Raw genomic sequence first — 24,549 nt, forward strand, 5'->3', positions numbered from 1 at the left:
TCTTTTATTTTTTCCATTATGTATTTTAGAATTTTTTATAATCAAAAGATCATAATATATTGATCTTGTTAAGTGACAGATCTTACCCATGCTAACAAAGCATTTCAGTATAAGATGCTTAGATAACTGTTGTTCATACATGTGTATTCATGTTTACATGAAAACACAGGTCTTTCAACACATGCACAGGCATTTCCTTTCCAAGTCAAAAAAACCTCCTTTAGTCAGCCTATGGTTCATTTTCAAAATATTAGCAACTTTTATAAATAGTCACATTGTTTCAAAATAAAGAAGAATCTGTAATTCAAATCATTACTAGCAAAAGAGAAAGAAATATCCATCCAAAGAGCAACTAAAACTTTAAACAGAGGATGCTTTTCTTGGGTCAGGGCGATGGTTTGCTGGGTAAAAGTGTTTATTGCTAAACTACTTAATCTGAGTTCAGTTCCAGTGATAAGACATGTACCAACATGCATGGAAAATGCATAAAATGTAAAAAGATAAAGATGCATTCTTTTCACCCATAGTTTGACAGTGATAAAATTTTTGAATACATGCTGTGTTAATTTGGTGTAAGCTGACACTCACAGGCAAGGCTGTGGAAAGTGTGCATCAATAGAACTTCTGTACAAGATAATCTGTCAAAATCTATCAGAATCAAATGAACTTATTTGCCTTGACCCTGTTAAACTTGCTTCTGGGAATTTATCCTGCAGATACCCTTACATGGAGGTGTGATTATGCATGTATGAGACATTGCCATGAGCACGAGCTGAGAAGGAGTAAAACCAAATCTCTCATTTTACAAAGGGCTGTCAGTTAAAGGGATTGTGATAAGCTGAAATGGTAGGAAACAGTGCAAGGCTAAAAGGCAATGATTTGAGGCCTGGGAGAAGCTCTAAGTGTCAGGGTCTGAGCTCAGATCTTCATGCACATGAAAATGCCAGGTGAGCTGACACATGCCTGAAATCTTAGTACTGCAGGGTAGAGACAGAGGATTCCTGGAACACACTGGTCATGCTGTCTGGGCAAGCTACAAGATCAGTGAGATACCCTGTCTCTGAAAATATGATAGAGTATGATTTAGGTAGAAGCCTGATGTCAACCACAGACCTCTACATATATGCATTTGCACAAACCTGTACACACATATATGTGCCCACACACATGAACATGCACACACACATATACAAGAAAAGAAAAGAATAAGCTAATTACTTGCATTAACTGGAACAATATTCATACATAGAGTTTTCAGAGAGACCATTAAGGGATACAATGGAAACTACTGTTGGTGTAAAAACTTCATGTTCTGTAGTATGTGTTGTCAGACCTCTTGGCAGAGAATGTCATGGGAAAAAAATTGACACATGTGATGTCCCTGCAAAGACAAACTAAGAAACTCATTTTTTACCACAAGAGCTATTCAAATGACTTTAATTGCATATTTTATGTATCTACAAATAAACTTTTAAAATTCCCAGGCAGTAGTGAACAAGTTTTGGTCTGGCAGCCATGACAACATTATGGTTATGTGCATGGTTATCTTAGGTGTTTTATATTGAGAATATTCCACCATGACTTTAAACATATCAGAAGGATTATGTTTTACTCCAACTACAAGGGAAAGGCAATTATATGAACAAACATGTTAGGCACAAATACTTAAGGTAATACCAGTAGGAACCAGTCAATACAACATAGAGTTTCTCATTGTATGGCATTCACCATGATTGGTGTGAATTTCATAGAAGGCAATCAACATTTCATTGTCATTTCTTCATTTCATAGAAGATAATTTCATTTAAGCACCAACAGCTCTATGCACAAAGGTTGATGTTCAAGAAAAGCTAAGAACTTTGACTCTTAGCTGGTCTGATCCAGTGAAGACACCATATCCTGACCCATCCTAGAGAACCCTCTGCACTCAGAGCAGTTGGTAAGAATACCACCCCTCCTCTGGAGTCCCAGAGCTGCTGCTGGGAACCTGGTGGACTCAGAACCCATCACCCACCAAAACCCCCACCCTCCCAAATACCACTCCCCTTCTGTCCCTTCCACCCCTTTCTCCCTGACCTTTCTGCTGGGGCAGACTCCTAGCTGTCCTGCTCCCAAGAAGACACCATATCCTAATACCCATCCTAGAGGACTTCCTGCACTCAGAGCAGTTGAGAATCAGCTACACTCAGAGCAGTTAGACAACAGCTTGACTGCTTCACTAAATACTCGACAATCTGAAGGCCTCCCAGGAGATCTACTGCAGCCACAGTAACAGATCAGCAGCTTCTCTGTCCCTGTGAAGAGTCCCCAGTTTGAAGGCCCCACAGGTGGTTGGATACAGCCAAGGCTGCAAGCCTAGTAGGAGATCTGGAGCAACCCAGGGACAAAATAGGCAGACTCCAGACAGTCACCCAGACCAAAAAACACCAGAGATATCCAGATGGCAAAAGGCAAGCACAAGACCATAAGCAACAGACGCCAATATATGTGGGCATCATCAGAACCCATCTCTCCCACATCAAGCCCTGAGTACAACAACACACCTGAAAATGAGGAATCTGTCCTAAAATTCTATCTCATGAAGATAATAGAGTCCTTTAAGGAGGATATCAATAACTCATTGGAAGAAATATAGAAAAACACAGGTTATCAGGTGAAAGAATTGAATAAAGCAATCCAAGACCTAAAAGTGGAAGTAGAAACAATAAAGGAAACACAAATGGAAGCAAACCTGGAAATGGAAAACCTAGGAAAGAGGTCAGGAATTACAGATGTAAGTATCACCAACAGAATACAAGAGATAGAAGAGAGAATCCCAGATGTAGAAGATACCATAGAAGAGAATAACATAACTGTCAAAGAAAATTCAAAACATAAAAAACTCCTAACCCAAGACCTTGGGTGTGCTAGGGCACTTGCAGTGTGGAGAGTCCTCTGGGGACCTTGGGACTGTCTGCAGAGTTTGTGCCCAAGGTCTACCTAACTTGTGTTATGAAGCCACAATTACTCTGACACCTAAACAACACAAGGACCCAAACAAAAACCAATCTTGCTTATGAATATCTATGCAAAAATACTCAATAAAATTCTTGCAAACAGAATCCAATATCACAGCAAAACCATCATTCACCGCAATCAAGTAGGCTTCATCTCAGGGATGTAAGGTTGGTTTAATATACGAAAATCCATTAGCATAATCCACTGTATAAACAAGCTCAAAGAAAAAAAATCACATGATCATCTCCTTAGATGCAGAAAAACATTTGACCAAATACAACACCTTTTCATGTTAAAAGTATTGGAGAGATCAGGAATTCAAGGCCCATACCTATTCATGAAGTAAAAGCAATTTACTGCAAACCAACAGCTAATATTAAATTAAATGGAGACATACTTGAATCAATTCCACTGAAATTAGGAACAAGACATGTATGCCCACTCTCCCCCTATCTATTCAATATAGCACTTGAAGTGCTAGCTAGAACAATAAGACAACAAAAAGAGATCAAGGGGATACAAATTGGCAAAGAAGAAATAAAGGTATCACTATTTGCAGATGATATGATAGTATATATAAATGACCCAAAAATTCTACCAGAGAACTTTTCCAGCTGATAAACAACTTCAGCAAAGTGGCCGGATATAAAATTAACTCAAATAAATCAGTAGCTTTCCTTTATACAAAGGATAAACAGGCTGAGAAAGAAATTAGGGAAACAGCTCCCTTCATAATAGCCACAAATAATATAAAATAACTTGGGGTAACTGTAACCAAACAAGTGAAAGAACTGTATGACAATAACTTCAAGTCTCTCAAGAAAGAAAATGAAGAAGATCTCAGAAAATGGAGAGATCTCCCATACTCATGGATTGGCAGAATTAACATAATCCCAACACAATTCTTCAAAGACATGGAAAAAGCAACTCTCAAATTCATCTGGAAAGGCAAAACCAAACCAAAACAAACAAAAACAGAATACCATGCTTGGAAATATTCCCAAAAGATGTCTCACCATGCCATAAGGGCACATGTTCCACTATGTTCATAGCAGCCTTACTTGTGATAGCCAGATTCTGGAAACAACCTAGATGTCCCAAGACAGAAGAATGTAAACAGAAAATGTGGTTCATTTACACAATGGAATACTACTCAGCTATTAAGAACGAGGGCATCCTGAGTTTTGCAGGCAAATAGACGGAACTAGAAAATATCATCTAGAGTGAGGTATCTCAGACCCAAAAGGACATGCATCATATGTACTCACTAATAAGTGGATATTAGCCAAAACAAACAAACAAACAAACAAACAAGTACAAAATACCCAAGATACAGTCCACAGAACTCAAAAAGCTCAACTAGCTGAAGTGTCCAAGTGAGGAAGCCTTAGTCCTACTTGGAGGGAGGAGAAAGCAATCACAAGTGAGGAGGGAGGGAGGAACCTGGGAGGGAAAGTGGACCAGGGAGTGAGGAGTGGGTAACCTGATCTTGTATTTGATGAGGGAAAAAGACTGAAGCCCTGAGGGACAGCAGAAAGAATGGAAACAGGCAAACTCAGGAGATAGGAGGTTGGGGGAGGGACCTTCCAGAATGCACCAGAGACCTGGGATGTGAGAGACCCTCAGGGCTTAAAGGGAGGGACCTTAGATGAAACACAAGACAATAGGGAGAGGGAACTTATAAAGCCCACCTCCATCAGGAATACAGAGCATCTGATTTAGGGACTAATATCCAATATATATAAAGAACTGAAAATGGTGGACTCCAGAAAATCAAATAACCCCATTAAAAAATGGGGCTCAGAATTGAACAAAGAATTCTCACCTGAGGAATACTGAATGGCAGAGAAGCACCTGAAAAAATGTTCAACATCCTTAATCATCAGGGAAATGCAAATCAAAACAACCCTGAGATTCCATCTCACACCAGTCAGAATGGCTAAGATGAAAAATTCAGGTGACAGCAGATGCTGGTGAGGATGTGGAGAAAGAGGAACACTCCTCCATTGTTGGTGGGATTGCAAGCTTGTACAACCACTCTGGAAATCAGTCTGGCGGTTCCTCAGAAAATTGGACATAGTACTACCGGAAGATCCAGCAATACCTCTTCTGGGCATATATCCAGAAGATGCCCCAACCGGTAAGAAGGACACATGCTCCACTATGTTCATAGCAGCCTTATTTATAATAGCCAGAAGCTGGAAAGAACCCAGATGCCCCTCAACAGAGGAATGGATACAGAAAATGTGGTACATTTACACAATGGAGTACTACTCAGCTATTAAAAAGAATGAATTTATGAAATTCCTAGGCAAATGGTTGGACTTGGAGGGCATCATCCTGAGCGAGGTAACCCAATCACAAAAGAACTCACACAATATGTACTCACTGATAAGTGGATACTAGCCCAAAACTTAGCATACCCAAGATATAAGATACAATTTGCCAAATGCATGAAACTCTAGAAGAATGAAGACCAAAGTGTGGACACTGTGCCCCTTCTTAGAATTGGGACCAAAACACCCATGGAAGGAGTTACAGAGACACAGTTTGGAGCTGCGACAAAAGGATGGACCATCTAGAGACTGCCTTATCTAGGGATCCACCCCATAATCAGTTTCCAAATGCTGATACCACTGCATACACTAGCAAGATTTTACTGAAAGGACCCAGATATAGCTGTCTCTTGTGAGACTAGGCAGGGGCCTAGCAAACACAGAAGTGGATGATTACAGTCAGCTATTGGATGGATCACAGGGCCCCCAATGGAGGAGCTAGAGAAAGTATCCAAGGAGCTAAAGAGATCTGCAACCCGGTCATCACTGGAAGGAGACGCCCATCAGACACACAAACTTTATATGCCCCAGTACAGGGGAACGCCAGGGCCAAAAAAAAAAAAAAATGAGACTGGGTGGGTAGGGAAGTGGGGCGAGGGTATGGGGGACTTTTGGGATAGCAGTGGAAATGTCATTGAGGAAAATAATAATAATAAAAAAAGGAATACAGAGCATCAAATAAGTGAGAGAGGGGCCATCCCACAGTCACAACTCTGACCCATAATTGTTCCTGTCTGAAAGAATTACAAGGATGGAAATGGAGAGGAACCTTTGGAAAAGAAGGTCCAGCAACAGGCCTAAAGTGGGATCCAGCTCAAGGGGAGGTCCCAAGGCCTCACACTATTACTGAGGCTATGGAGCACTCACAAAAAGGGACCTAGCATGACTACACTCCGAAAGACCCAACAAGCAGCTGAGTCAGATATATATATTCGCACCCAAACAATGGACAGAAGCAGGTGACCCCTGTTGTTGAATTGGGGAAGGCTGGAAGAAGTTGAGGAGAAGGACGATCCTATAGGATGACCAGCAGTCTCAATTAATCTGGACCCCTGAGATCTCTCAAACAGTGGACCAACAAACAGGCAGCATACATCAGCTGATATGAGCCCCCCCAACACACATACAGTGGAGGAAGGTATTGAGGTAATAAGCCCCTGAGAATGTCTATGAGGGAGTTTCTCTATTGGGTTAATTGAAATTGGCACACCCACTACAAGTGTGGGTGGCCACATTCTATTGGCTGCCGTACTATACTGAATATTCTTTCTTTGAATCTTTTCTGTGGCACAGTGTGGCCAGCAACCTCATGTTCGTTGTCATGGTCCATGTTACTATACCTTCCCTATCATAATGGACTGGAACTCCCAAATTGTAAGCCAGGATAAATCCTTTCTCCCTAAAGTTGCCTCTCATCAGGTGTTTGTTTGTAGCAATGAAAGAAGTCACTATATTCATAGATTTTACTCCATTGGTTGATGCACTATTTATTGTTTTTGTTGTTGTGGCAAAACTCCTGATAAAAACATCTTAAAGTTGGGAAATGTAACTGGTCTCACAAATTGAGTGCACAAACCATCATGGCAGTGAAGGAACGTCAGCTAAACTATTAGGTGGCTGCTTACATGATGTCTTAAATGAGGGAGCAAGAGAAGTAAATGTTGGTGCACAGTTACCTTGGAACTCAGCTCATGTCTTTTATTATCACAGTCTATGAGATGGTACCACCTACACTCAGGGTGAGTCTTTCTCTTCAGTTGACTCTCTGTAGAAACACACTTAAACACATCCAAATACGTGTGTCTCCTAGGTAATTCTAAATCTAATTGAGTTGACAACAAAGCTTAACCATCACATTCAACAGTGAGATTCTCAGCTCAGTACGTTTCTTATGAAAGGCTTTTTCAGGCCTTCCCTAGTGATTCATCTCTATCAACACTAGGTCAGTGTCATACTTGAAGGCTCCATAACTATCTTTATATACCCATTTTGTAGATGGTGTTGCCTGGAGTATATATTTCCTTTCCTTACTACGAATCTCTCAGTACATAATAAAATTCAATAATGGCAATGTCACTCAAACAGGGTGAATTTATAGTATCTAGTAGTGATTCAATCTTTACTAAGCAATTAAATGAGTAAATGAGCAAACCTTGATGATTCTCATTGTCAAGTGGAAATCAGTATCTTATAGTGAGCCCATATCTCACTCAAAGACTTGAATCCTCATGGCAGGAAGAAAAATAAGAGGAAACACAACCTCACTGCCCATTGATAGCTGCAGTGTTAGTTAACACTGAGGAAACACATTTGTTCACTTCCGCAAAGTTACTTTGATGGTAAGATGCAATGACTCTTGCTCCATGTCCTAGAATCTTCCCCATGTATCACTAGAAATACAGTTCTCCCTTCCTTCCTTCCTTCCTTCCTTCCTTCCTTCCTTCCTTCCTTCCTTCCTTCCTTCCTTCCTTCCTTCCTTCCTTCCTTCTTCAATCCTTGCCTCCATCTTTGTTCTGTTAATTTTTGACACCTTGACACAAACTTGAGTCCCCTGGGAAGATTAAACCTCAGTTGAAGAGTTATCTCCATCAGATCAGCCGGTAAGTATGTGTTTGAAGATTACTCTTGTTTAATGATTAGCGTGGGCAGGCTTAGTACACTGTGGACAGTGCTACTCTTGGGCAGGTAGCCCTGGTTTGTATAAGAAGGGAGACTTAGCAAGTTAGTAACCAACACTTTCCAGGGGTGTCTGCTTTGCTTCTGCTTCCAGGTTCCTGTTTGAAGCCTTACCCTAGTTTCCCTCTATGATGTGAAATAAATATATTTCTTCTCAAGTTCTTTATGGCTGTGCTGTTTATCACAGCAGCAGAAAGCAAACTAGAGACATTCCCTTCCACCTTCCCTTTTCTTCCCTTCCCTACCTTCCTCCCTCCTCCCCTTCCTCCCTCCTTTTCTTTCTTCCTTCCTCTCTCTCTCTCATCCATCTTTCTCCCACCCTCTCCCTTCTTCCTTCTTCCTTTCCTTCATTTCTTCCTCATTCTGACTTCCTCCCTCCTTTCCTTCTTTCTTTTCTTGAAGTGGCTTTCCAAATATAAGTAACTATACCCACAAACACATACACAAATCATCACCTGTAGCCTCAGGCTATAAAGGAATAAGACAGGTAAACAAATAGGCATATTTCATACTATTAAAGGTGTGCTCTTAGTTGATTGAGTATGCTCTTAGTTTATTGAATATTAATTACTATTGCCTAATCATTGAGTACTTAGATATATTTAATTTTTCTGTTTTTTTTAAAATTAAAATGATGGCCATCACTAAATTAAAAGGACTTGTAACCTAGATGTATCCAGTACCCTCTCTGGTAAGCCTCTAGTCCCAGCTTGTCCTAGTGATATGAGGTTACGTTTGTGTCTGAGATTCAGAAACAATTTGAGCATCTTCTATTCTACTTGACATTAAAGAAAAGAAAGGAAAAAAGATACATTGGTAACTGCTATGTAAATCATTTGGTCTTAAGGGATGATTCATTGCTCAAGAGAAAAAGAATTAGCCTCAGGCCTGCCTGACTTGGAGAGGTTTATTGACACTGCTCATTGGAGAAGGACTGTAAAGGACACACGAGGTGTCTGGCTCCTCATTTTCTAGGGCAGCTAAAACTCCTAAATGTGACACTGATAATAAGATGATACACTGTTAGACAATGATGTGTGTGGCTTTCCTCTCCTCCCCCACCCCAGCTATTAAAGCTGTATTCAGTGGAAGACACATGGTAATTTGTTGGAAATCACAATTTGCTAAGAAATTCTCAGAAAATCCCCAGAGCCCATTATATTAACAAAAGTGACAAGAAAATAAATGTTTTTGACAAGGAAATATTCCTATCCTGAAAAGACGGCCACAATAGCGACGATTATTCCAGAATCAAAGTTATTTAAACAAATTTTGTCGAATACTTAATAAATGTTATAGTGTGGCTGTTTGTGGCTAATAAAGCTTGGTTTGCATCCTCCTCCTGCCTCCTCTGCTGTGCCTCCATGGGCTCACTTAAAGTGCATTAAGTAGCAGCACGCTAGATCAGGACATTTGGCTGCAGAACTTAAATAATTCATTTATGCACCACTGCTTCCAGACTGCTTTTACAAATGTTGTAATGAGACAAGCTGCGAAGTAGTTTACATGGGAAAGAGACATTCAAATCACCACAAAGAAGCCTCCTTCCTATGCCTCGAGTTCCAGATATAAGCAAGAAGGAAAGTACTGCAGAACTCTGATGTCTCCTAGGACAGCATCTGCTATTTATTTACCTACTTCCCAAACTTACCTGCATGACCAGATAGGAGCTATTGCTCTGCTTCCAGTAACTAGAATAACAGCTATGCCACTTTCACGAGACTTGATTCCTGAGTCCATTTGTAAAATTGCTAGAAATCGCATGTGATTCCCAAAGCATATTTAAAGAGAAAGACATCATAAGTTTATCTTGGAGTTTAATTGAATTTTAAGAAGGGCAGGGGAAACAATCTAATTGCTATTGCAAAATTTAAGAATTGCAAGCACCTAAACAGTAGGCTAATGAGCATAATGCAAGGCTCTTTACAGGTGTTGAATCAAAGCATAGTGTTAACCTCACACATTTGAGAACACTGGCCCAAATTATCTGACCAAATTCATTAAAGCATGCTTTATTATTTGTGTGTATGGCTATCTCTCCCTAAAGGTGGATTTCAAGAGATCAGTGTTGGACATGGACAGGAGGAGGTGTTTCTAAATAGGGTACTTGGCAGGCAAATAGGTGGGGTTTCAGAAGAAAAACATAAGCATAAACAAATTGGTTATAACAATCATCTGAAATAAAGACATGGCTGCAAGTTGGTCATAACAATGTGGTTATAACAATCTCCTGAAACAAAGACATTGGCTGTAAATTGGTCATAATAAGGTAGTCTTAACAAAGTGGTCATAATAAGCTTTTGAAACAAAGGCATTATTGTTGAACCAGGTGGTACAGAATCATTTGTAGTTAAGGTTACAAGTGGGGCACAGCTCAATCCTTGAGAAAGAGATTTAATCATAAACAGAAATGAATTTAGTTTGTCTTTGCTGTAAAATTTCTTCCAAGCCTAAGATGGAGGCAGACTAGTTAATCAATGGAACAGCTAACAGTAAGAGAATATGAGAAGTCTACAAAACCAATGTACTGAAAAAGAGTAGTATCTTGAATTGTTAAGAAAAGGTCATGCTAAAAGTAAAAAAGGTACTATTTAATACCTCTTTATATCTTTGATGCTGACACGATAGTCACAGAATTTATCAATTGAAAACCCAAGGGACAGAAGTAGTATATACCCAATTCCTGAAAGATTCAGGAAAATGTAGGTAATCATTCCTGTAATCGGTGAGAGGTAGAAACATTTTGAGCACAGCTAAACACAGAGCACAGTGAGGGGTTTATTAGATTTTATTACTGAGAAACATAAAAGTGAACATTTGTACATTCAAAAATGATTAAGACAAATACCATGTCTTTATCCATATTTGTGGTTCCTAAATTTCATAGGGATATATAATGTTACATGACATGCAAGGAGAGTGAAATTGTCTAGTGCAATGATGGGTACTGATGGGAGGAGGGGTGAAAGAGGAAGGTTGGGGTATGAAGGAATATTCTCAGTTTTGATTATAATTTTTATTTTCAAGTCTTTAATGTTTGACATGTCCCTGTAATTCGTGTGAACTAAGAATCTTGGGTTTTTTTTTTCAAATATGAATACAAAATTTTTGCTTCAGGTTCTGTTGGCCAAAATATTTTCTACCTATCTTCTGTCATGGTCAAAGTTGTTTCACTCATTGGCCTTCATGGAATGAGCAAACCTCCCAGCAGTTCCTCTGATGTTGAGTTTAGAATCAGAAAGAAGTAGATGTAGAAGCAACCCATGAGGTAATTGAGAACATTGTGTGGATGGTGGCCTTAGGATTTTTACAGGTCTTCATATGAGCATTGGGGTCTCAGGGAAAGGTAGATGTGATGGCTACCTCTACAGCAAGCAAGAGACTTGGGCATTGGGTCTTCTTATGGCTTTAGGGTCCCAGAGGGAAGCGAAGATCTCCTTAAACATTCTAAAATTAGTGTTTTGAATTTTTCTCTGGGGTTGTTTTCCTTTTTAATTCATTACTGAAGAACTGATATTTCTGAAGAGGACATATCATATTAATTTTTCATGTTTATTATAATTCTATGTTGAGACTTACATATCTCAGGTTATTGAATTGGTGAATATTTTTTTATTAGCTGTATTATTTCAGTTAAATTTATTTACAATATTTAAGTAGGACCAGTTTGTAGTCATATTGATATGTGTTGTTCCCTGGCTCGACAGTGTCTGTGTGCAGGACACTAGGTGCAATCCCTTTCAAAGCTATAGAAGATAACAGCTAAGAAGTAAAAAGGAGGGGATGTGGAGCAGAAAAGCAAATGAGGCAGCAGTGAATGGGAAAGCACACACGTTGTACATAGGAAGGACAGAGAATCCATAACACAGTGGGTCAGCATACAGCACAACCATAAAGTCTAACACGTAATATGTGTGCTGGAGAAAGACCAATGACATGTTTATAATGTGAGTGAGAATAGTAAAGACTTTTAAGTAAAAAATAAAGAAATGAGCAATAATAAATGACAAAACTCAATAGAAGCACACTAATTCTAAAATATTATGGCCTCAGTCTGTCATTTCTTGATGTGAGTTTTGTGTTCTTTCTTTACTCATGATGTCTCCTGTAACAATCCACAGTGATAGGGAGCTGCAGCCTATACCTCCAGTTCAAACAGGTAAAGACAGATTCAGGGTATGTATCTCTTTCAAGACGTGTTAAAATGAACTACGTTTAAAATTGTGTTCTCTGGCCTGAGTGTACTGAGTTAATCAGTGTAAGTCTCAGTTCCTGTTTTGATGTTCCCAGAGGCTGGAACTATACCACCCACATTACTCCAAAGGTTACACCTTCAACTTCTTTGTCCATTCCCTGAACTGATCTCCAGTCCTTTGTTGTGCAGGTTGGCTCCTGTGGGGAAGGGAAAAGTGGAAGCTTGGCACGCTGGTCCTGCTGATGGATGGGAGCCACACATCAGGGAACCTGCCTCTGCCTTCCAGTCTCAGTCTTCAGCCCCTGCCTTCACATATAGCCCTAGACCTTGGCTGCCTACAGAGAGGGTCCCTGGTCCACTCCTTTATCTTTTCTCTTTCTGATTCTTCATGGGAGGTAGAGAGATTATACCACTGTCTGGGAGTGACCTCATCCAGACCCGTAGTGTTTAGGGCCAAATCTCTGCCTCATCATTTTCACTGTTACCAGTATACACAGTCCTTGTGAACTGGCATGGGGAGAGTAGTGAGAGGCCTTTATGATGGAGGGTTTCCTCACTTCACATAAGCATAACTTGTGGGTCAGGACCTCAGATAATCAACAGCCACCAAAGCTACCCCAGGCTAGTAGCTTCCACGTTCTTTATCTCTTGAACTTAAGATCTGACTTTTACAGATAAAGGACTTTAAGAAAGGAGCTTTATTATAAGCAAGAACTAAAGAGAAACCAACCTAGCAGAACTTTCATAAAATCACCTAGGACTTCTTTTAAATACTGAAAGTTAATGGGGTTTGTTGCGTTTAGGTATGGGGTAGGTAGGGTACACTACTCAGTGCAGTTGTTCCACTGAGATGTGTCCATGTACCTCTCCTTCCCAGTGTCTGAGCTTGAGTTTCTGGTACACCTGCATGGGGCCAGTGCAGTATCTGACCATGAAGAGCTTCTAGGCATGAAGTTGCTATGTAAAAGGAGAATTGAGACAAAATGAAGAAATTTGTTTCTAAAATATTTTTATTAGTTTTGGCTTCTGGCTAGGACAGAAATGCTTGTATGTATAATCAAGAACACTCCATGCTTCAGGCCAAGACAGAACTGTTTTGTGAAGGGTAACAGGCAGATCTGCTCATTTCCCAGGTCCCCACCCTAACTGCCTGGCAAGATTTTGTCTCCTGTTCTCATCACCTAGTTATCTCACACAATTCTCCCTATGTCACTGATGAGGTAGGGTGTGTGTGTGTGTGTGTGTGTGTGTGTGTGTGTGTGTGTGTATGTGTGGGGACGCACGTGTGTATGTGACTCCCCCATTGTTTCCAGTTCAGCTGAAGTTGCCTGCTGAAGAATGGTTCATGTCCCTTTTTGACTGTCCCTTGCTGCACTCTGGAAATTTCATGCAATTTAGTAAATTTATTTACAGCTCTAGCCTCTTCCAGGAATAGATTGCTGTGTATTAACCTGACTGATTTCTCTTACCAAGTCACACTGTGTAGCTTCTCAACTGTTCAATCTTACCTAGAATTCTCTCAAGATGTCTTTAAAAATTCTATCCAGTGTGGATAACTGGGGAATAGATGAAGTGTTAAACACTCTTAGAATATATAAAATGTACCAATTTGGGAAACACATGAATTCTTCCATTATAAAGAAGGAATTTCTGTCAGAAGTACTCAGGAGTCCCTTGGGTACATGATCTTCATCTTATTGGAGATAGACAGATATGAAAACACAAATTTGTGATTTATCCACATGTGAAAAGGTGAAAATTACATCACTAAACAGTATAGAAGCCATTTCATGTGGGAGCATCCTTAGATCTAAAACAGCCGGAGGCTTCGATGAAAGACTGCAGAACCCAGGCACGAATTATGACAGTAAAGAGCCTTGGGAAGAGAGAACACAGAAGCAAGGTCCAACTTCACAGAGTGATGCCTCTGCTCTGACGTAGCATAAGGCCCAAAGAACTTCCTGTCTTTTTTTTCAAAATGGGATGTAAAGATATGCAAGAAAAGCAGAAATACTCAACTCAGTCTTGAGACTCCTCATACAGATTTGAAAGCTGTAACTACAAACCAGCTGAATGAAGCAGACAACATATTGTTAGCAAGAAATGGTTCTCAGATCAAAAAAGATTCAAATTCGGCTCTGCAGTCACAATTCATTGCATAAGATAAATTATATTTTGATGCCTCAATTCTGGATATTTGGCTTTCTATGCTTTTTCACATTGCCTTTAATGACAATACTACATGAGCTATATCCCAAGGATTCCCTTGCACCCGCTGCCTGTGTTGGTTAATTGTAGTCAACTTAATGCAAACTAACTCACCTGGGAAAAGTAAAGGCTGTTGAGAACTAGCTTCTATTAGACTGGGCTGCAAGAATGTCTGTGCAACATTTTCATGATTAATGATTGATATGGGAAGAACCAAGTCAGTGTATGTAGGGATCCCTTGGGCAGGTTGTCCTGGATAGGCAGACAAGGCAGGTAAGTAAGCATCATCCCCCATGTTCTCTGCTTCAGATGCTGCCTTGAGTTCTTGCCTTGACTTATCTTGGTGATGGGTGTAAGCTGTAAGTCACCCAGTTTCTTCTGAATAGTTTACATCACTGCAACATAAAAGCCAGCTAAGACATTTTCTTTCTTTAGCCCTACACTGATGTTCCTTTGCTTTTGATAAGAATGGATGGGGCTGTGAGTTTGGGGCTATTCATCCAACAGAGTGGAGATGTGGGCCTATTGTGTGCCCAGTTGAAGTGGGTATTTGATGATGGGGCTTGAGTTGGTCTACTTAGGCTGCCATGGGAAGCTCTATTCATTGCTCGCTCATTCTTAGGATGAAATATCTCATGGAAGCAACTTAAAGATGAGATTTGTTTTTGTTTTTGTTTTGTTTGTTTTGTTTCTGATGCTGAAGATTAAATCCAAAGACTTATACTCACTAGACAAGCATTCTGCCAAGAGCTAAATTCCCTGTCCTGGAAGGAAAGGTTTATTTTGGCTCAGGGTTTCCATGTGACATAGTACATCAATCAGTGGTGATGGGAGCTTGAGGTTGTGGCTTGTTCACATGGTAGCATACAGGAAGCAGGGAACACTAACAAGACCCTGGGGACAAATATAACCATCAAAAAAACCTGCCATTTGATTTACTCCTGTCTGCTAAGCCCCATCTCCTAAGGCCACACAGGGCCACAGAACTGTCACAACCTGGGAACTGAACATTCAAATGTGAGACTGTAATAGACATTCTGTATTCAAAGTTAAACAAGAAGCTATTTTCTCTCAAGTTGGGGGACTAGAATGTCTATGGTCAAGTTTTTCAAGGCCAGTTTCTACATGCTCTCTCTCTCTCTCTCTCTCTCTCTCTCTCTCTCTCTCTCTCTCTCTCTCTCTCTCACACACACACACACACACACACACACACACACACACACACACACACACACATTCTCTCTCTCTTTCTCTCTCACTCATCAGATGTAGGCGACTGACTTACTGATGTGGACTGGTAAACTACTCTCTATGAAACTCAGAGGGGAAGGCAGAAGAAGACAGAAGACCATGGGCTATGGGTATGATTCAACTCATACAATTTCTTAGAGCAGAATCTTATTAAAAGGCCATTCCTTCCTGACAAAGCCCCATCCTTATGGACACTTGATTTGTTTGTTTGTTTGTTTGTTTATTGAGATTGCGTTTCTCTGTGTAAAAGTCCTGGCTGTCCTGAAACTACCTCTGTAGACCAGGCTGGCCTTGAACTCACAGATATGCACTTGCCTCTGCCTCCTGGCAGAGATTTAAGGATTTAACCAGTTGTCAAGTTAGTCTTACTGAGATCATGATGTCAGTCTATGAATTTAAGATGAACAAAATAAATTGAGTCAGGGTTATCCAGAACCTACTGACTCTGAGTCTCTCTTAATGCAGTGGTTTGAAATCATTCTCTCTCTCTCTCTCTATATATATATATATATCTTTTTGACATTTGAGAAAAAAATGGTCTTTGTAAACACATTCAAATTACAAGAGTTCCCTCATTTTTTCATTTAATGTGAATAAACATTTATTATTTACCAATATAAATAATTAATCTGTGCTCTAAGCTTATACATGGCTGAACATTTTTCAATCACAGTGAACCCTAAATAAAAACATGGATCATTTTACATATAATTTACATAGAAAGAGTACATGTAAAAGCTGCAGCCTGAACTCTAAAATTACTTGAAAATTGAGCACTCCAAAGTGTGAGGAATTTTATGACCATAATGTAAATCTTGCAAGTTACATCTTGGTCCCAGAGAAGATTGGAGAAAACCATATAACAGTGTGAAATTCTGTCATGTGGGACACTAGAATCAGACGGTGGCCCAAGTTTCAAATAAAGGGGCTACAACCATGGCCCTTATTTCTTGAATTTTGTCCTTAAATACCCCTTAACATTTGAAATAATGACATGAAAACTAATGAAAGATACAACAAGCTGAAAGATGTCAATGTTTACAGAAACACAGGAGGAGATTGAGAGTACAATTCTAATATTTGTACTTCAATAATGAGGGTTAAAACACAAGTGGAAAATTAACTCCCTCTACATCTCCAGGCAGCATCGGTAGAGGTAAGTACAGTGATGTTGTACTAGTGTTTCTGTGGTATGAGACAAAGACAGAAATGTAGCCACAGCCACAGTGTTGGGCAACTGTAGAGGATCAGAGCCAAGAAGGGAGAGTTATGTATACCATGGGAAGCATCCAAGAGACTATGTGAGAGTACTATGGAGGGGTTTGATAGCAATGACTTTCCAATTGAAACACTCCTTCCAGGGGGCAATATAGAGACTCTTAAGACTCTGGAAGTAAGCAAAATTAAGCCTCTGAAATCCAAACCTTAGGTTCACACACACCCCTTCACATGTTAATAGCAGTAACAATTTCTGAGAAGAGACTTTCCCACAAGTGGAGCTGACAATGGTCTACAGAGATTTCACTGACGTATCCTCTATGACTCCTAGGCATGCCAGGTGGGCTTTTGCTGATACTGCTGACTTTGAATCACTCATGTTTGAAGTAACTCCTCACTCATGCTCATTCATATGAGGAATGAATGGATGCCTGTTTGCTCTTGTCTTTCCTGGAACCGTCACACAATAGGTGATGTCCCAGGAGTCTATGAAGGAAAAGAGAATATTCATACTGCTGGAGCCCTCACCAATTCTCTAGTTCACTGTATGCCTTTGATTGTAGCATGTGGCTTTGAATTTTTTCTTCAGGGGAGCCAGAGCAAGACTCTAAGGTATTCAGGCACATATGTGTGTGACAACAATGCTATGCTAGTTGAACAGCATAATTCTCAGGGACAATCTTTATATCATATTGTTCTGTCTGCAGTGTTAAAGCTGTACAATGTGTGATACAGCCACAAGATTCCTACAGTTCTTGAACACCACTGAAGAAGAAGAAAACAAAGCTGCATGCTAACAGCTAGATCATGAGACAGCCTTCCTACTTGCATGACTGCACTGGTTTTATTTTTGCTCTCCTTACATGCACACATGTGCACACACATACATGTTCAAAAGCAAAGGTTGATTTTCCTCCCACATGTTTCCCACCCACCCTTCTACCACCCCAGTTTATTCAAGCTATAGTTTTTTTAGATCTTTTTTTTCCACTTGTGAGAGGTTTATTGGGTGAGAGAGAGAGAGCAGCAGAAAGAGAAAGGGGAAAAAAGAGCAGTTTTTTTAGATCTTTACATTTTAATTGTAACCCTATTTTACAACACAAACTTTGGGATGAAGAAACTCTGTATATATGCATGTATATAGAATCTATGTGTACCTATTCTTTAGATACAAAGATATGAGTAGTCAGTGACAGAGAAAGATGAATAATAGTATATTTTACTCAAGTCCGTACCTTACCATAACCATCTGCACACCAATATAGATAACATACAGGCTAAATTTTCCAAGTAATTGTCTTAGGGTTTCTATTTCCTTGAAGAGACAACATAACCAAAGCAATGCTTGGAAAGAAAAACATTTAATTGGGGGTTGGCATACAGTTCAGAGGTTTAGTCCAGTGTCGTCATGGTGGGAAGCATGGTGGCATGTGGGTACACATGGTGCCAGAAAAGTATCTGAGAGTTCTACATCCAGATCCAAAGGCAGCAGAGGGAGTGATGCTGAGCTTCGCTTGAGCATTGGAAACCTGAGTGACACCCTAAGTGACACACTTCATCCACCCAGGCCACATTGCCTAACAGTGTCACTCTATGTGCCTACAGGGACCATTTTCACTCAAATCTCCAAAGTCATTGTTTGAATTAATTTCTACTGTAGAAAAATGTCCAACATTGCTATTGTTTTGTCCTGATCTGGACAGGGTAAATGTAAAAGGGAACACACAGTTATGCAGCAGTCCAAAAATTCTTGCAATTGGGGGCCAGCTGGACACTGACATCAGCTGTTGTCAGCTCAATTTCTTGCACTGTACCCTGTATGCACATGTTTATAATGCAGGTTTCTCAAGTAGATTGCTCTGTGTTTCCACCTTCTGGCTTATGAGCCAGAAGGTACTGTTATGTACTGTTTCATATTGTTTCCTTTGTTTGTTTGGTGGTGGTGGTGGTGGTGGCTTTCATTTGTTCATGTTAACAATCTCCAGCCTGCTACATGGCAAAGTTTGGATCCTTGCTTGAGATAAAGCAACTCTGGCAGAATAATTTAAGGCAACAGCATGTATACTACTTGGAAAGAGGAGACAGTGAGACACTGGATATTAATGTTGCAATGTGACTAGGATCTGCTATAGTTTTGACAAAGAATTTAAATGTTGTTTTCCACAAGTTTGGGAGAATTTTTACAAAAAAACCTAAAAGTTGATGTGTTGTAATGTTGCCTTTGATTTATACCTGTGTGTCTGCTACCAGATTAAAAAGAAATTGTGTTTTCACTTCTGTGGAGACCTAGTTTTTATGTCTTTGCTGTATGCATTCTATCAGCAAACAGAACCAAGGCTATGATAAAGCAAGCATCTCCTGCTCGCTGAATGCCTATTACAGTGTGTGTGCTCAGCAACAGTTTTGTTAAGTGACTTCTATTATTCTACTTCATTCCACTATAAATGTCAAACATCCATCCTACAGAGGAGCTTCCAGAAGGAATAGGTCGGAAACACAGGTTGAAATGCTGAAGATGTCCTTAAATTGAATAAATCCTATCTGTAAGAAAAATAGGAGTGAAGATAATAATTGAGATACGAATGTAAGAGCTACAGGGAGGTAGGGACCGCTAGTCATACCCTCAGCTTCTTCATCCTGCATTGTACATTTCAGCTAAAGCTAAGGGGGCCATGGAGAGGAGCTTTCTGCAGGATGTTTGAGTCAGCTTGTATTTAATTACTCTAAGGTTTCTATCTTGATATTCTGGTTTATTGGGGAGTGAGGAGGAGTAGAGTGTTCTTTTTGTCATAGCACCAAAGGAACAAGGAAGACAGAATAATGCAATACTGGAAGGGAATAGTTCTGGGATGGGAGGCGGGGGAGTCTGTGGATGACGTGGAAATGGTGCTGTTGCATTGACCAGACCATGGGTTGTGCAACTGCTTTGATGTTACCTGGTTGGCCTTAGTCAGTGTTAGTGTTTGTCTCATTTAAGATTTACATGTATTAGTTGGTATGTGTTATGTTTAGACAAACTTTGAACACTATTTGACTGCTTATATTCACGTATATACCTGTTCATTGATTTATCTTCAATACAGAGATAAAACAAAGAATCATTGTCCTAAATATGTTTACAGTGCCAAGAAAAGGATAAGTTACTCAAACTCTAAGCAATGTATACATAGCCTGTCAGTTAATCTTTACTCCTTGGGCCACATAAATCACTATCTTCTAGAGACTAAAGGTCAGAGGAAGTAAAAGTGGTCTGCTCAGGAAGATTCTCATATTAAGTAAGAGCTTGGCTATAAACTCAGAATTCTCTGATGCTAACATCCCCTGACTATTCTGCTGTAACACTAAATTGGCTATTTGGACAATAATGAATAATGATGAAATCAAGTTAAGATAACTCTTGGTTCCTAAATGTTATACCCTTAAGAGAATGAACTTTGCAATATGAATACTTCCTTAACTTGTGGATTACATGAGATTAGAGATCTGGGAGGCAACTGTTCTATAAAGAATAAAGAGAAAGAAAATATCTACAATACACTTCTTGTGGTTAGAAACTTTTGATAATACACAGACAGTTGCAGAGCCTGCTGACAGTAGTATAATGGTATGAGATGTGTCATCATAGGGTCTTTCATGGTGTTGTTGTTTTTGCAAATGTGAGGGCAAAGTGAACATGGGAGGGAGATGGGCAACATAAAATGTTCTGCTGGTGGCTGGGCTAGATGCAAGTGCAGTGTGTGTGTGTGTGTGTGTGTGTATGCTTAGAAAATTGCCACTGAAGCAGAGAAGAGAAAAGTTGTAAGTGGAAAATAGAATAGAAAACTTCTACCATAAGCTGCTGCCTCTTCTTCTTCTTCTTCTTCTTCTTCTTCTTCTTCTTCTTCTTCTTCTTCTTCTTCTTCTTCTTCTTCTTCTTCTTCTTCTTTCCCAGAGTTTAGGATCTTTTCTGTCTTGAACTGTCCTAAAAAAGGCTCTGTCATTGAACAGGTAACAGAGTAAAAATCCCAAAGTCCTTTCTTTAAAATGAAGAGGGAAAGAATGGGATGGAAGGAACTATACAAACTTTGTCTTCTTTGCTTGTGGCTTGAAGTCTTCCCCTCCTCCTCTGTCCGCCTCGGAAGCCTCCAAAGCCTCCCGTCCTCTTCCACCAAATCTGCCTCTGCCTCTTCCACCTCTGCCTCCGAAACCTCCTCTGCCTCCACCTCAGCCACCAAAGCCACCTTCACCCTTAGGTTTGGCCCAGTCCAAGGTAACCTTGTTTCCATCAATTTCTTCATCTTCCATGGCCTCCTTGGCAGCTTTGGCATCTTCCTCACTATTAAAGTCTGTAAGACCAAACCCGTTAGAAGAACCAGTTTCCTGATCAGTGTCTCTTTTAAGGTCTCTTCAGTGGAATCCTCAGACAGACCTTTGACAAACAGCGTTTTGGATGGTTGACTTCTCTCATTGGGTCCTTGCAACTCCAGCCTGATTGTTCTGCCCTCAATTTCCATTTTTTTACAGGAATTTAAAGCTTCTTTATCATCTTTAAATGAAGCAAGTTCTATAAATGCATATCCTTTAGGTTTGTCAAGTGGGTTCTGGGGCACTCTGATAAAAGTTGCTTTCTCAAACACTTCCTCAAGAGTTTCTTTCGTTGCACTGTAGGAACGGTTACTCAAAACCAGTTTCCGATTCACCACTCCAAGTGCTATTCTTCCCAGCTTTCTCTTGCCTTGTTCTTTCTCTCCAGTACAGTAGAGTGAAACACATCGTCCATCAATTTCTGCCCCCTGCTTTTCTTCCAAGTTTTTCTCTGCATCAGCCCCAGACTTAAATTCAATATAAGCAATGCCTTTCCTTTTCCCATCCTGGCTGACTAATCTGATCTCCATGGCGTCTTCAAACACTTCTTTAATTCATCCTCAATTGAGGTTGAAAGAGAGGCTTTTGGCTAAAAGTGTTCTTGCAGTTCGAACTTTCTTACTATCTCTTCCTTTTGTTTTTTCTAGTTTAATTTCATTGCCACACACTTTTAAACCAGTGAGCTCCAAGGCCTTTTGAGTCTTCAGCAGACTCAAAGTCCACATAACGAGATTTCCTATTTGTGCCAGTTCTGACATCCACAAGAGCAAGGTCAATTTTAGCAAAATTTCTCTGATGGCAACTTTTAGTTCAGCAACAGACTTGTTTGGATTAAGGTTTCCATTGAACAGACTGAAAGGTGTAGTTGGTTCTGAGCCTTCTACTTCCTGTTTCTTGGCTTCAGGGGCTTCTTTCTGTTTGATCATCTCCTTTTCCCGTTTTCCAGGGGCTGCTTTAACAGGTTTTCCCTCCTCTTCTTCCTCCTCTTCCTCCTTATCCTCATCATCTTCTTCCTTGTCATCCTCCTCCTCAGCCACACTCTTGGCTTTCTCAGGAACAAATTTTGCAGGAGCTTTCTTTCCTTTGGCTGTTGTGATCTCCATAACTTCTTCCTCAGAGTCATCTTCCTCCTCTTCATCATCATCTTCTTCTTCATCGTTGTCATCATCTTCCTCATCCTCGTCCTCTGAGGCAGGAGCAGCAGGAGCTGCTTTTGCTGACTTCACTTCGTTTACTACCGGTGGCTCAAATTCATCCTCTTCCTCATCGCTATCATCTTCATCATTCATCTTCATCCTCATCACTGTCTTCCTTCTTGGCATTCTTACCGTTCTTAGCTCCCTTGGCTGGAGTGACATCTCCTTGTTTACCAGGAGTTGGTACAATGCGTTTGCTTGTGAAGCTACCTTCTTACCAGGTGTTGGAACTACTTTGGCTGGTGTAACGGTTTTCTTTGCAGGTGTGGCTGCTGCCTTTTCGCCTGGGGTTACAGCTGCTTTCTTAGCTGCTGTGGGAACTGCAGCCCGTTTTTGTTTGTGAAACAACCACCTTCTTTGCTCGGGTTGTGGTAGCCTCTTTGCTTTTTTTTTTTTTTTTTTTTTTTTCTGAAGGATAACAACCTCCTCTTCTCCACTGCTGTCATCTTCATCTTCTGACATTTCTTCATCTTCACTATCTTCTTCCACCTCCTTTGGGGGAGGAGCCATTTTCTTTGACTCACCATGGGTTTTGCGGGCCTTTGCCAGTTTCACCGTGATGTCTGATTACGGCGGCGGTGGAGTGTGTCAAGAGCGAGCAGCTCAGAAGAGCTTAGTGGAACCCACACGAAGTCGACTGCAGTAGCAGGCATTGAAGACTCTGAAGCACGTACAACCACCTGCCAGTAGCGTCTACCACAAGGTTCTGATGTGATGGAAACTCATCATCAACAGGGGACACTTGCTACCATTAAGGCGGGGGCAAGGGGGCAGAGAAACAACCTACAATGTTCCAGTCATTCTGCAACATTTTAAGTTGTTTTTATTTTCAGCAACTATGTATCCTAGTTTCCTGTACAATTTTGGGAAAGAAGCTGGACATAGAAAAATATTGTATTGTATAGTTATATGTTATAACTTAACAAACTACTTAAGCACTACAAACCCCTAAAGGGTCTGTAATGTATTTTCCACTTGTGTCTGAATCCACCTATAGAAATTCTTTGCAAAGAAGACACAGAAGAGTGCACACGCTTTCCCAAGCTCCCACAGTACCACAAGCCCATGATTCATCGACAATGTGGGCTATAGCACAAATTCCTTTGAGTAATTAGACGATTTATGATTTTGCTGTTGGGAAAATTATCATGGCTTATGGCTATAATGTTTATATGTCTTAAATCATACTTTGAGCATATTAAATATTTTGTCTTGGAATTTTGTTGATTAGAGTGCTCGTAATCCAGATTAGTGATGGCTCACAGGTGATATGATTTCAAACAGCATTTGTAGTGGCTGTGTGCTGCTTGAAGCCTGGAGGCAGATTGAAGGGTGCTGTGTTCCATGTGAGAAGCAGGTCAGCAACTCCTCAGTCCATTCACTCTATGACCATGAACCTGAGTTGTTATGATTGTTAGTAACCGTTGTACTTTAAGCCATGAGGAAGAGTTGTTTTTAAAGGATGATACATATGGTCCCCTAATCATTACTTTGAATGGACTTAAAACTTCTATTATGTCATTGGCAGGCTGATGCATGCTCTGCTCGTGTAAATGATGAAATGCTCCCTGTCACATTAATATCTGTCTGCAAAACCAGTAGAACAAACTCATTTATTATCTACACATCTTTCCTGGCACCTAGTTAAAAATAATTGTTTAATTTTCTTTTTTGAAAATTATTACTCTAATGTTGTCATTTCTAGTTATTTCCCATGAGGAGAAGCCCTCTGCAGTTGGTCAATTAAAGATATCTTATCAGTTAAAAGATTTTTCTTTATTTTCAGAATAATGCTAGGTACTAAAAGAATGAGGATCACAGTATGTGATGTGATTTCTACTGATCTAGAAGAATATACTAATAAATTACAAACAGAAGCCTGATCTTATATTCTGTCTGCCCAAGAACACCCAGAGTTGGATCTTGTCTAGCACTTAAAACGTAATGAGCTACCTTCTCTATGAAAGCCTACTTTTCCTTTCTTTAAAAAAAAAGAATAGAAGTCTTTATACTGCCCACATCCCAAGACTATGTCAGATTACAGAGTAGAACATCTGGCATGGTCAAAACCTCAATGCTGGCAACTAGAATTCAATTTAGAGTCATCAGCTAACTGAGCCAGACAATG

The 24,549-nt window shown here is 40.1% G+C and overlaps 1 pseudogene; it reads right to left on the reverse strand.

The window, feature by feature from the left end:
- Positions 20,810–23,116, reverse strand: Gm12020 (predicted gene 12020; annotated as a pseudogene).

The sequence above is a fragment of the Mus musculus genome, chromosome 11 (assembly GCF_000001635.26).
Source record: "Mus musculus strain C57BL/6J chromosome 11, GRCm38.p6 C57BL/6J".
Taxonomy (NCBI): Eukaryota; Metazoa; Chordata; class Mammalia; order Rodentia; family Muridae; genus Mus; species Mus musculus.